This window comes from Mus caroli, unplaced genomic scaffold (assembly GCF_978045245.1).
Source record: "Mus caroli unplaced genomic scaffold, Mus_caroli_1 scaffold_3, whole genome shotgun sequence".
Classification (NCBI taxonomy): Eukaryota; Metazoa; Chordata; class Mammalia; order Rodentia; family Muridae; genus Mus; species Mus caroli.
The window spans coordinates 86,675,141-86,689,378 of NW_028227258.1; positions in this window are offsets into that span (position 1 = coordinate 86,675,141).

Sequence of the window (14,238 nt, forward strand, 5' to 3'; positions counted from 1 at the left end):
GCTCTTCAGCAGTAGTATTCAGGTGAAAGATGTGAATCCTGGGGCAGGCATGTACAGAAGAGCAAAAGCTGTTTCAAGTCTCAGAAGCAGAGAGGTAGCAAGAATGTAATCAATATCTGTCAAGGGACCCACTGGCCTGGGCATGGGTCTTGTGATGCTAGAGACTTGTCCTGCATTATTCAACAAGTTTTAGTATGAGCAACCTCACAAAGACGGGGCATTAATTTAAAATAAATGTGTCTTTCTGACTGGAGACCACACTGCTGTCATGAGTGGGTATATTACATAGTTTATTATTTTGGTGAAATACCAAAGCAAAGAAAAAATGAGAACAAAAGTGGAAAGGTAAAATTTTTTATGAGAATAAGTTACTCATATGTATGCTCAGTAATGCCCAGCAGGCTGGGGAATGTAAGAAAGAGCAGATGCACATTAATCTGTTTAATTATTCAAGTTTCATTTTTGGCCATTTGTGGTCCTAAGCCTGTACTGGGCATTTGTCCTTTAAATGGAAACTCAGTCCTTTCCCACTGGAACTACTTTGGCTGACACAATCAGAGTATCTCTTCAGATATACTACACCCAGCAAGTTTGCGAGAGCAGAGCAAGGGCCAGTATTCAAATCAATTCATATTGGCCAGGCCATGGTTACCCACCCAACTGCATTCAACTAAAAGGCACGGTAGAATACATTAAAGGTCACCTTTATTTATGTTGTTGCATTTCCTGTTCTGTAATTCTTTTTTTCCATGTCAAAGATTTTTTTTTTATAGGCCGAAATGAGGGTGATTGGATACCGCATCCTAGCACTTCCCCCACAGAATTGTCCAAGATTTGCTGAGCAGATAGCCTCCACAGAATGAGATGGAGGAGTGTAAGGACTGTCTATCCCAGCCAGTGCAGTTCTCTAAAGCAGCTTACATGCCTGTCTGTAGTATCTCCTCTGTAAGGGCTCCTAATCGTGATGCTCTAGGAGTTGCCATCAAAATTGGAGGATCATCAAAACTGAGTCCAGCTGGCTAATTCTAAACACACATTTTGTTAACTATAAGAAAGAACTGTGTAAACATGGTGGGATATCTGTGCTCTAACTTTAAAAATACTTTCTTTGAGAGATTGGAAAAACTTACTCTTCTTTGTCTTCATGGTTATCATCAAGTTTATGATTTATGCCCACATTTCTCTCAGACTGAACGACATGGCCTACCACATGTGAGAACTCCCCCTCCCCCTAATTACAAAGGATATATTTGAGAATCTGAATATGTCTACCACAGAGAGAACATCAAGCCCACAGGATGAACAGCAGGGATTGCTTCATCTTTATTGTGCATTAAGGTATGCCTTTTTAGTTTTTACAGACTGGTGACTCAACAGATAGACATTTTTGTAAGTGGATATGTACAGAAGCAAATAGGTATGGTGTCCAATGTGATTGTGCCAGCCAGGCCATGCTTTGAAGAACATCGTTTTAGAAATGTTTCCTATGTTTCTCATGTTTCTTCTATTTTAGCAATGCCATACATATTAAGAATAATTGGTGTTTTTCCCCACATTTATTTTATTAGATATTTTCTTCATTTACATTTCAAATGCTATCCCAAAAGCCCCCTATACCATCGTGCTCCCCTACCCACTCACTCCCACTTCTTGGCCCTGATGTTCCCCTGTACTGGGCATATAAAGTTTGCTAGACCAAGAGGTCTCTCTTCCCAGTGATGGCCAATTAGGCCATCTTCTCTATATATGCAGCTAGAGACACAAGCTCTGAAGGTACTGATTAGTTCATATTGTTGTTCCACCTATAGGGTTGCAGACCCCTTCAGCTCTTGGGTACTTTCTCTAGCTCCTATATCGGGGGACCTGTGTTCCATCCTATAGATAACTGTGAGCATCTTCTTCTATATTTGCCAGGCACTGGCAAAGCCTCACAGGAGACAGCTATATTAGGGTCCCTTCAGCAAAATCTTGCTGGCATATGCAATAGTGTCTGCGTTTGGTGGTTGAATATGGGATGGACTCCCGGGTGGGGCAGTCTCTGGATGGTCCATCCTTTCATCTTAGCTCCAAACTTTGTCTCTGCAACAACTTCTGTGGATATCTTATTGTAGGGAGGAATGAAGTATCCACGCGTTGGTCTTCCTTCTTGATTTTCTTGTGTTTTGGATGTTGCATCTTGTGTATTCTAGGTTTCTGGGCTAATATCCAATTATCAGTGAGTACATATCAAGTGACTTCTTTTTTTTTTGTATGCTAAGTTATTTTATTACTTATTTCACACATAATTTATTCTTTTTACACACTGATAGCATAAAAATTATGACATTTATTTGTAGGTAGTCTGTGAAAATCTTTTTTTTTATTTTAAATTTTTAATATTTTTATTACATATTTTCCTCAATTACATTTCCAATGCTATCCCAAAAGTCCCCCATAGCGCCCCCCACTTCCCTACCCACCTTCTTTTGTGATTGGGTTACCTCACTCAGGATGATATATTCCAGATCCATCCATTTGTCCAAGAATTTCATAAATTTATTGTTTTTAATAGCTGAGTAGTACTCCATTGTGTAAATGTACCACATTTTCTGTATCCATTCCTCTGTTGAGGGACATCTGAGTTCTTTCCAGCTTCTGGCTATTATAAATAGGGCTGCTATGAACATAGTGGAGTATTTGTCCTTATTACCAATTGGAACATCTTCTGGGTATATGCCCAGGAGAGGTATTGCTGGGTCTAGCGGTAGTATTATGTCCAGTTTTCTGAGGAACCTCCAGACTGATTTTCAGAGTGACTGTACCAGCTTGCAATCCCACCAGCAATGGAGAAGTGTTCCTCTTTCTCCACATCCTCGCTAGCATCTGCTGTCACCTGAATTTTTGATTCTAGCCATTCTGACTGGTGTGAGGTAGAATCTCAGGGTTGTTTTGAATTGCATTTCCCTGATGATTAAGGATGTTGAACATTTTTTAAGTGCTTCTCAGCTCTTTGGTATTCCTCAGTTGAGAATTCTTTGTTTAGCTCTGTACCCCATTTTTAATGGGGTTATTTGAATTTCTGGAGTTCAGCTTCTTGAGCTCTTTGTATGTATTGGATATTAGTCCCCTATCAGATTTAGTATTGGTAAAAATTCTTTCCTAATCTGTTGGTGGCTTTTTTGTCTTATTGACAGTATCTTTTGCCCTACAGAAGCTTTGCAATTTTATGAGGCACAGAGGAAAAAATTCCTAAACAGAACAGCAATGGCCTGTGCTGTAAGATCAAGAGTCGACAAATGAGACCTCATAAAATTGCAAAGAATGATTGGTCTTATCTAAATAAAGATCAAACCAAAAATGAAACTGAGACCATGCATCTGGGCAGGTTTTCTATGAGTACTGAGGAAACACATAAGCATAAATGAGCAAGAAACAAACTCAAGGACTTTCCAGCATCTTGCATTTAGATATGCTTGGGCCTCTAGCACGAGTACGTTTAGATGTGAGAATACCATCAACTGCATCTGAGACAAGCTTTTCTCTCAGCATTAATGTTAATACCCTCAACTAGATTTCAAATACACAAGTGGTTCTAGATCTCATTTATTGTGTCATTAGTGCATAGCAAATTCATAACTATTAAGTGAGTAAGTTGGAGAATTTCCAGTAACAGGAAAAGTAAAGACATGTTATGGGCAACAAAGACATATGTCAGCTAAAATAACTTTCTTCTAGAAATATTATACTAAGATTTTTCCTATTTAGAAACAAAAATGAATGACTTTTTTTTTCTTGAAAATAGATTCTTCTCTCATACACTATACCCCAACCACAGTTTCCCCTCCCTCCTCTTCTCCTAACTCCCCCACACTTCTACTGTTTCCCAGATCCACTCCTCTGTTTCTTCTTCAGAAGAGAGCAGGCTTCCAAGACAGGACAATCAAACAGGACACAACTAGATATGGTTAGACAAGACAAGAGCCTAAGGCCTATCAAGGCTAAACAAAGTAATCCAATAGGAGAAAAAAAAAAGTAGATATGAGCAGGCAAAGCAGTCAAAGAACCACTCGCCTCACTGTTAGGAATCCCACAGAACCACCAAGCTAACAACATAACATATACTCAGGGGACCTAGCACAGACCCATGCAGGCTCTGTGCTTGCCATTTCAGTTGCTATAAACCCATGTGACTCCTGCTTGGTTTATCCACAGGCCATGTATTCCTGCTGTGAAAGACATTTTTTTTTTAAATGCTTCCTCCCATTGTGTGTATAGCAACCATCCAGTCCCTAATAACTAAAATCCAAACCATTGATTGTAACTTCATTTTATACATTAAAGGAAAGAGAACTTCCTATAATCAAATGTTTTCTCTTTCAGCAATGGTAAAGGCAACCTCAGAAGAACCAACTGAACTTACTTTTACCTCAGGAGTTCCTTGTGGTTGAAAGAGGTCCATGGCTTCTCTGATCTGTGGGCTTTGACTACAGGGTGTGAGAGGAAGGGAACTTCAACAGAAGGTTAAGAAGGGTGAGGACTTCGTTTACTCTAGGCATCTTGGAGTATATGACTTGGGTGGGGGTGCTTTTCTGTGTGTGTGTGAATAATAGCCCAAGCTGTGTTTGTCTTACAATGTTATTGCCATTCTGGTTAACAATAGATAGTTTTATGGACATTGGAATCAACACAGACAGAGCTGATTCTTCAACCTTGATTTTTAATTCCAAGAGTCAAAAAAGTATTATTCCACTTCAAATCTGAAGCAGAAATAGGACATCATGAAAATATATATATTATTTTACATGAAAGGAGTGAAAGATTCTTATTCTGTCCTCTGAATTTTAGCATTGAAATCAATCATCTTATTATAATGGACACTTTTAGTATTTTGTGTCATTCTGAAACTACAGGCTAACATTGTCATTGGGGTATTTTTTTTTCACCCATCTAACTATTTAAAAATTGAAAGAAAAGCATTTACTACTCTTAACAGTGTATCAAGATTGCAAGATTGCAATGACATAGTGTGGCCCACCATCTTTCCATTAAAAAAATTTATATCGGGGGCAACAATCTCTACTTTATTCTTTTGCATTTTTGTTTTTATTTAGGTGTGTGTATGTGTGTGTGTGTGTGTGTGTATGCGTGTGTGTCTGCATGTGTGTGAATATACACATGTGGACCAGGTGCCCTAGGAGGCCTGAGGTGGTCAGATTCCCTGAAACAGGAGTTGCAGGCAGTTGTCAGTTGTCTGAAGTAGCAAGTGACTGGAAAACCAACTGGGCAGCAAGTTCTCTTAATCACCAAGTCATCTCTTTGGCCCCCTCATGCTTAATTTTATTAGGAATGGTCAATAGTTGAAGTAGAACCTAAATTACAAAAATATTCCACCTTAAGTATTTCTGAATAATTTAAATTAGGAAAATGTAGCTGGGCATGGTAGAGTATGCCTTTAATCCCAGCACTTGGGAGGCAGAGGCAGGTGAATTTCTGAGTTCAAGGCCAGCCTGGTCTACAGAGTGAGTTCCAGGGCTGCACAGAGAAACCCTGTCTCAGAAAAACCAAAAAAAAAAAAAAAAAAAAAAAAAGGAAAATGTTACCTTTCAGAAATACTAAACTATTGACTGTTTAATTGCTTTTTCTATCAGTATCATTGTGACATAGGAAAATTTCTAGGAAATTGGTTGTGATTTGAGCCATACAAAATCATTGAGTTATAAATTTCAAAATCTCTTCCTAAGAAAGAATTACTGTGATCATGATTTCTGGGACTTGTTAAATATGGCTAAATAAAATCATTTTTATTGAAAGCAAAGGAACTTCCTGGGGCAAAATTAAAGCTCTTCTCTTTGTATCTGATGATTACCAACCAACTCAAAGGCTCCCACTAATTAGTGCATATAGTAGGTCAGGTAAGAATGTGGTTAGAATGTTTGCTTTCTACAGAGGCTGTGGAACAAACCAGCATGCCTAACCTTCTTTTGCCCATCACACAAGCACATGTTCCAGTCTTTCATGTGCACTTGTAGGCCATAGGTGAACAATCGCCATGATTAATCTACTGCAGCTCTGCAGCTGAGACACAATCATCTGCAGAAAACATTCCCAGGTTCTCTCAGCCTGCAACTATTGGCTTTTCTCGTCTCTTCTTCCTTTCTTCTCACCTTTGCTTGTGTTCCTCTCGGTTTTGATCTTCTAAATAGCCCCTGTGATAGCCGATGGTAGTTATACTTATAGGAAATTACAGCTGACAACCATTCTCCTTACTCTGTGTTTCTAATAAATAAGGCCCTTATCTGCTGAGTAATATCTACTCCATTTCAATGGACTCTAGATATCTATGACAAGATTTTTTTAATGTATTGCTAAGAAAACCACTGAGATAAACTAACATCAATTATAATATTTATTATAATGTTTATTTAAAATTCATTTAAAAACAAAAGCCATTTATATTAATTAAATAAAATTTTATTATGTCTCACACATACCTCTATTTGAAATAAAAATGCAAACAATATTCAAATATTGTAGTGCAGAGTCCATCTCCACCTTCTTTCTGTGAAGTGACTGCTGCCCATATTTGTCTGCACTATTGACAAGGGCACCAGTGACTTATTGCTGGCCAAAGAGTCCCGAGGTTTTTGTCCCCAAGATTTTCTTCCAAGCTATTGACATCTATTCTTACATCTTGAAACTGGCACTTTATTTTACAGAAAAATCAATGAAAGGTTTTTTAGACAATAACCAAGATTTATGATGCTTTCTCAAATGATCATTAGAATTCTTTCTCAGCTGTTTCTTTGACTGAGTTCCCAAGGGATACCAGTTATGTGACAAGATTACAGCATGCACAGAAAGTGGTAACTTTCTTGACTGTTGCCCAGCCACAAATGATCCCCAAACACCTTTGATCCCTCTGCTGTCATAGGTATGAAATGTGAAAAAGGGGAATTTCAGGAGGATGCAGAGGGGGATGGTCAGTGCTAAGAGGTCAACTTTCTTGATATGAAGTATCACGTTCCCAGACTCTTCATTCATATGACATCAGTTAATATTTTCTTTAAGCCGGGCGTGGTGGCGCACGCCTTTAATCCCAGCACTTGGGAGGCAGAGGCAGGTGGATTTCTGAGTTCGAGGCCAGCCTGGTCTACAAAGTGAGTTCCAGGACAGCCAGGGCTATACAGAGAAACCCTGTCTCGAAAAAACCAAAAAAAAAAAAAAATTTTCTTTAATATTATAAAGGAGGATACTATTATTGATATAAATGGATAGTAGTTAAGTAAATGGCTTCAAAGACACACACCGGAGGCCTGGGGCTTCCACTCTATTCTCAAAGTCCCTATTTTTTCCATAAGTATGTGTTGATAAACACTTAAGCAAAAAAAAAAAAAAAAAAAATGCTGGGAAAGGTGGCCACTCAATCATATGGACAGGGGTATTCTCTTCATTGGCAGTTTTCCTTGGATGTCAAAGAGAAGAGCAATTTTGTGAACAAATATCAAATTTAAATACCCTTGAATTATAGCCATAGAATAGGAGGATGAACAAAACAACATCTATTTGAAGAGGAACAAAGCGGCATCAGTGAGTTTAACTGTGAAGTCTTCTAAAGAAATGTTTTCTGACTCATGCCATATGTTACAGAAAACCATTTTATTTTTCCATTATAAATTCTGAGAAATTTTTAAAAATCCATATACATCTGGTGTGATGGTTTGTATATGCTTGGCCCAGGGAGTGGCCCTATTGGGAGGTGTGGCCTTGTTGGAGTAAATGTGTCACTTCGGGCATGGGCTTAAGACCCTCACTCCAGCTGCCTGGAAATCGGTTTTCCACTCACAGCCTTCAGATGGAGAGGTAGAACTCTCAGCTCTGCCTGCATCATGCCTGCCTGGATACTGCCAAGTCTGTACCTTGATGATACTGGACTGAACCTCTGAACCTGTAAGCCAGCTCCAATTACATGTTGTCTTGTAGATTTGCATTGGTCCTGGTGTCTGTTCACAGCAGTAAAACCCTAACTAAACATCTGGACTAATAACAAAGACAAAATTTGAACAGACAGTACTCATAGTTTATCACTTCAATTTTTACAATGTTAGTATACTATTAATTCATCCTTATTTAATCAAAATAAAAACTCAGCATCATCAGTATCTACTTTAAATTTTTGGCTTATTAATGTTGAATTATCTCCTAGTCTTTGAACCAAAGGACATAATAAAAAAAAGTATACTGATTTTTCTGTGGAACTCTTTCTTTTTAGAAAATACATATTTTTTACATCATGCTCTTATGTGCTTTTCAAGGCTTCAATGTTCTTACAAGAATAACGTTGTTGGAAGACATGAAACAAAGTACATGGGCTAAAATCACATCCTCATGTTTGCATGAATCAATGAAGAAATGTAAAACATTAGGTTCTTTTAGCATTTAAGGAAGTAAAAGGTTTTAGTTTCTTATAGTTTAGTGAAAGTTTCAAGATATTATAAAGTTTAAAATGGGCATGGAAAAACTAAATCTCTTATTTCTTACAAACATTTTTAATTTAACAATGCTAAAAATATTTTTGTAGTCTACGTATAATAGTGCATGCCAGTAATGCAGTACTCATGATGCCAGGGCAGGAAGATCATGATATCTAGGCTAGTTTATATTATAGGGTGAGATCATTCCTCAACACTCTCTCTCTCTCTCTCTCTCTCTCTCTCTCTCTCTCTCTCTCTCTCTCTCTCTCTCTCACACACACACACACACACACACACACACATGCACTCACAAAAAGGAATGTCTATGTAGGTGAAAATAAAAAATTTCTCACAAATAGAGAATTTGAAAACTTTGTTCTAAAATCTCTGTTTTATAGTGATGATGGATACCATCTGAAACAAAAGGTTAGAGAACTAATAGTTTCTAAATTCTTGCTAAGAGCAAATTTCATCATGTATTGTTATCAATAGAAAATGCATCCAGAACAGTAAAAGTAGGAAAAATAAGTCTGTATAAATAAGCAACAGATTAGAAAATCCAAACATTTACAATCATCTACTTTTTTTTCCCTCAGAAATCACATAGCATTTTGGCCTAGTTACTTTTGGCTCAATATTGTTATAATGTATACATTTCTATTTCCAGGAAAGGATATATTTCTAGGTATGGTTATGAAGTGGCAGATTTTGGTGTACAGAGAGATATATTACATAAAAATAGAGAAGTGTTAAGTGAAGCAGAGGAAAACACTCTTAAAACTACAAAATAACAAAATTAAATCTATTCAGTAGAAAATAAATGGTACTTAAAAGGAAAAAAAAACAAAAAAATTAGAAATACAGTTAAAACAGTTCACTAGTTGAGAATAATAGTAGAATGTTAACAAGAGGAATGAGTTAGTGAACTTCAACATGGGTCAGGAGAAGTCAGACAATTTGGACAGGAGAACAGAACTGTCTTAAAAAGGAGTAACCTTTGGTGACCTGTGAGGTAATACGCAGAGGTGACAGGAGGCCTACCTGATGACATAATAGTGTACTGAGAAATTTCAAGCTGTCTGCTCAAACTATTATAACAGATGAGTGTAACAAAATCTATTTATAGATATTCAGTGCATAACTGCCTAATACTTGCTTATATAATCTGTAAGTAACTGGAATACTACAGTTTTTGAAGAACCACTTGCAATTGTTTCAGAAAATTAAATACTTAATCATAATGAGTTTTAGGGTTATGTAGTGTGAATATTTTTTATCTGTTTTACATCAGCTTCATTTTCTTTTGCACATTCATTTTAGAATGTGTTTTGTACATCTGCAGTATATACAAAGCATTCTACTAAGATTTGGTAGGAGACTATGTAACTAAGATTATCTATTACTGGTGAAAAGATAGATTAATAGAGGAGTCTAAAGACACCTAAATAGATTCACAGAAATACTGCCAGTGTATTTTTCACAAAGCCCCCAAACCAATTCAATGGAGTAAAACCAGTCTTCAGCAAATGGTGCTGTAATAATTGTACATCAAAAGGCCAAAGAAACATTAAATACCCCACCTGTTCACCCGTTCACAAGTTTAATCAAAATGTCTTACACACACACACACAGACATATATACCGTACACTTATGTGAAAGTAATCCATTTTTAGGCCTGGCATAATTCTTTGATCACTTGAGATGGTTATATTGTCAACTTGTTACAATCTAGAATCATAATGGAAGAGAATCTCAATCAGGTTGGTGGGTGGCTGTATCTGAGAAGCTTGGTCTTGAGGGTTAATTGAGGTGGGAGAACCTGATTGTGTGCAGCATTATTTCATGGGCTGGGCTCTCAGCTGTATCAGAGTAGGGAAAACTAGCTAGCAGGCAAGCAGCATACGTGGACTTCTCTCTCCATTCTTAGAAGTAGATGTGAGATGGTGGAGTTCCTGCCTCTGCAACTCCCCTGTTATAGTGAACTCTAACCTGGAGTTGGAAGGCACATACAACCTTTCCTCCCAGTGCTGTCTTTTGTTCAGGTATTTGTCACGACAGATAAATGAAGCTAGAATAACACCAAACCATGTTCTGAAAAACATTGACTTCTTTTAAAGTAATAACGTTTTAATATTTTTTGTATTATACTGCAAAGAAAGTGAGATAAACTGTAGATTGAGAGGAAACATTTGCAAATAACATATTTGACAAAGTCTCAAAGCATTTGAATTTTTAAAATTCAAATAAGAATGAAAAACCTAATAAAGGAAATGATCCAAAGATTAAAAAAAAATTACCAGAAAAGGTACATAGCAGTAAAAATGAAAAATATGTCTGAATATAGAAACCATGTCATTAGGGGTAAATTAATTTAAATTGTAAGTTTAATTAGACATTTCAGAATGGCCACCACCTACACAACAGACAGATATCAGCACATGCAAGTGTTTGCACAATCTGACAGTAGCAAGTGCTAACTCAAACATAGATCAACTGAATGTTCTGTGTTTTCATGTTGGAGAATAAATGATGACTAAAACTTTCTCTGCTGGTATAGCAGAGAGTGGCCACAGGATCAGGCACAGCAGGAGGGCCCCTGCTGGAAAAATTGTTTTTTTAAAAAAAAGAGAGTCTGCAGCCTCATGGTATTGGGGCAAAAAAAGCCGATAGATGTTTTTTTCCTAAGAAAATTCTCTGCACTCATGATTATTGCATTTGGCTAATGACAAAGTGCTTTTTATTTTATAATTATAGCTAGAAAAAACTAATATTCTCTGATTGGTTTAAGTGTAGCTGATTCATTTGGTTTTTTACTAGTAATGTGCTCTGTGTGTCTTCACAATCAGCTCATGAGTTATTGGTTAGGATTAAATAATTGTTACATTGGTAACAGACGGTTAGCCTTAAATTGGCAACTCAGGAGTTTTGCAAACACGTGACATAAGCAGGCAAAAATCAAACAAACAAACAAAACAACAACAACAACAAAAAAAACTGGACCTCCTAAGATACTTCTAGCTGAGATAATATTTAATGTGATTCTTATCTTAGAAAGTAAGATTAAGATAAAATATAAAGCAAGGTCTCTTTAATGAAGCATTAAAGCTTGCAGTGTCATGCATTCATAGGTATAAATTGGCAGCCAAATCTCGCAATGTAATAGTGAAGTTTTAATGTTGATTCTTAAGGTGATAAATTGTTTTGAAATAGGGTTTTGCTTTCCCAAGGTTGTAGTTATAATCTAATATTGCAAAAGAAACTTAGTAGTTCTAAAATCTGTCCTCATTACAGGAGGGCCAAAATGTTTGAGCTAGAAAAATTTTTCTTATGTTCCGAGTTAATGCAAGTTCAGAGCAGCCTCGGGGAAGTTGGTGCAAAATCTCCTTTGTTTCGCATACTGTGACTAGGGAAGTTCTGAGAACCTCTCCCCTCCCTGCCTTCAGGAGAGAATTCCTTTTAGCTGTAAGAGCACCTTTGCAGATGTTGTTCTAAATAAAGTTCAAATTCTAAGTTTATAAAAAAGGTCAATCAGGCTGTAGAATTTTTCAGGACATTGCGATTTGACTTGCCTACTTTATATAAAGTTATTATAGATTTAAAGGTTTGTTTTTTGCTTTGCATTCTGATAATTGTAAAGAGTTTTGCTTCTAGTGAGCTGTAATCAAGAAACTAAGAGTTTGAATCTTTCAGTGTATATTGTTTCCTAAGTGGAAAGTACTTTATTAGCCAATGCCTCTCAAGGGCGGGGCCGAAGTAGCATTCACCTCAAAGCAGTTTCAGCATCCTATTAAGCCACTGTGGTGCTAACAAAGAATTATAAGATAAATTCATATAGTTTGGGAAAACCTATAACAAAAATTGTGTCTTAAAAACCTGACTAAGTGTCTGTTCCTTGTTCCAAACAACAATTAATTTGGTTATTACAGAATATTAATATTTGATCTATTGCATATCATCATTTTAAATAAAATTGACAATCATTATCCCAAAGATAAGCTAAAAAATTGTTTTCATGCATGCTTTTGTATCTTCTATAAATTCATGCATGCATACATCCCAATTACTGTGTTTAAAAACAACCCCTCTATGGGAAAAAAACTAGATGTGAATTGGATCACACGCTTATTCTTTTGAGCTTCCCCCTGCTTCAGGACAGATCATTTAGTTGTGTGCTGTGGATGGTGTTTTAAAATGCTGAACAATCAAATCTTAATTTGTATATTAATAGTCAATATTATGTCTCAGAGCTCACAATTGCTTAAGATTGTATATCCCTCAGATGCTATTAATTCTCAAATTTGCAATTGCTTATACATATACAACTCATAAGAAAAAATGCTGTCCTTTTAAGAAGGCTGTTTTTGGACATTTAATAAATTGTTCTAGATTGCCTGGACATCTTAAAACAATGCCATGCTGGATTTATATCTCAGGCAATCTATAGGTCCTATATATAAGATAGATTGGATATATAATCTCATTCTTTATATATTCAAAACAGTTATGGTTTAAGATAATATTTTAGTATTCTTGGAAATTGTGCATGTAAAATTCTTTCCTCTTAGTGTCCTCAGTTACTACTTGTTTCCACATAATAGTGTTAATTCTTGAGGATTTATACTTAATAAATTGCTGCAAATAAATGCCCTTATTTTTGAGTTAATAAATAAATAAATTATACACATGTGACTATTAATAACTTTTCAAGTTTTCTAGTTACAACCTTTCTTTAAGAGAAACAATTGAAAGTGCAATTAGTCACAACCCATGTTACATTAATACTGACTATAACAGTCAAGTATTTGAGATGTTTTGTCAACAAATTATTAATTCTCAAGGACAAGGTACTGTGAAACTTTAAAACTAGCTTCTTAAAAGACAAAGAAGGGGGGAATTACATCCCTGTGTATATTATTTAGTGAATCCCCGTGAACATTATTTAAATCATACTTTTGTTTTAGAATTTTGAAATTTGGATGTCAAAGAATTTAATAAATGCCTTATAGTATCTTAAAAGGATCTACTTATTGGCATATGGCTTGATCCTGAACAGCTACTTTATTAGGAAAGGGAAAAGCATAGGTTTTCTTCACAGAACGCTGCAGAAGCATGATGGCTAATTCGTGTGACAAAACATGTGAGTTCGCTCAGTGCCCTGACTGTAGTGAGTAGGAAACTGAATTGGGTACACATATTTGACCCATCCTTGCTTGCCATTTTTCCAGTTTGGACAAGTGAAGCTGCCTTGCTTCAAGCTTTTAACCTTATGGTAAAAAGGACATGAGAGACTGTGTAATCTGACTTAGCAAGATTAGTGATTCTTCTCTTTCCCTCATGTGACCGGTTATTCTAACTCAATCTTGGACTGGTCTAGTAATGATTCCAGTATTAGAGTATCCCAGGGAAGATAGCAAAATATTCTTAATTTCTTATCAAAGTTAAATCAGAGCACAGCCTCCTCTCCCAGAAAGATTGCAGCCTTTCTGCAATTCTCAAGGTCACCTCCCCCACACCTGGAGCTCTAAGTATAGCTTGATCATTGCTAATTTGCAATTGAATGGAGTTCCTGGACTTCCCCAAAATAAGCTTTTGTACTGTTGCCTTTCACGGTCTGGACTTTATTTTTCAAGCAGGTCAGTCAACACCCTTCAGCCTGACTGCAAAAGGCATGCATCCCCACCTCCAAGCAGGTGACAGATACTAATCTTCACTCAATAACATTCTAGTACTTATTGTGGCTTTTGGTCTGATTTGGAATTAAGGTTTGCTACAGGGGCCAGACAGTCT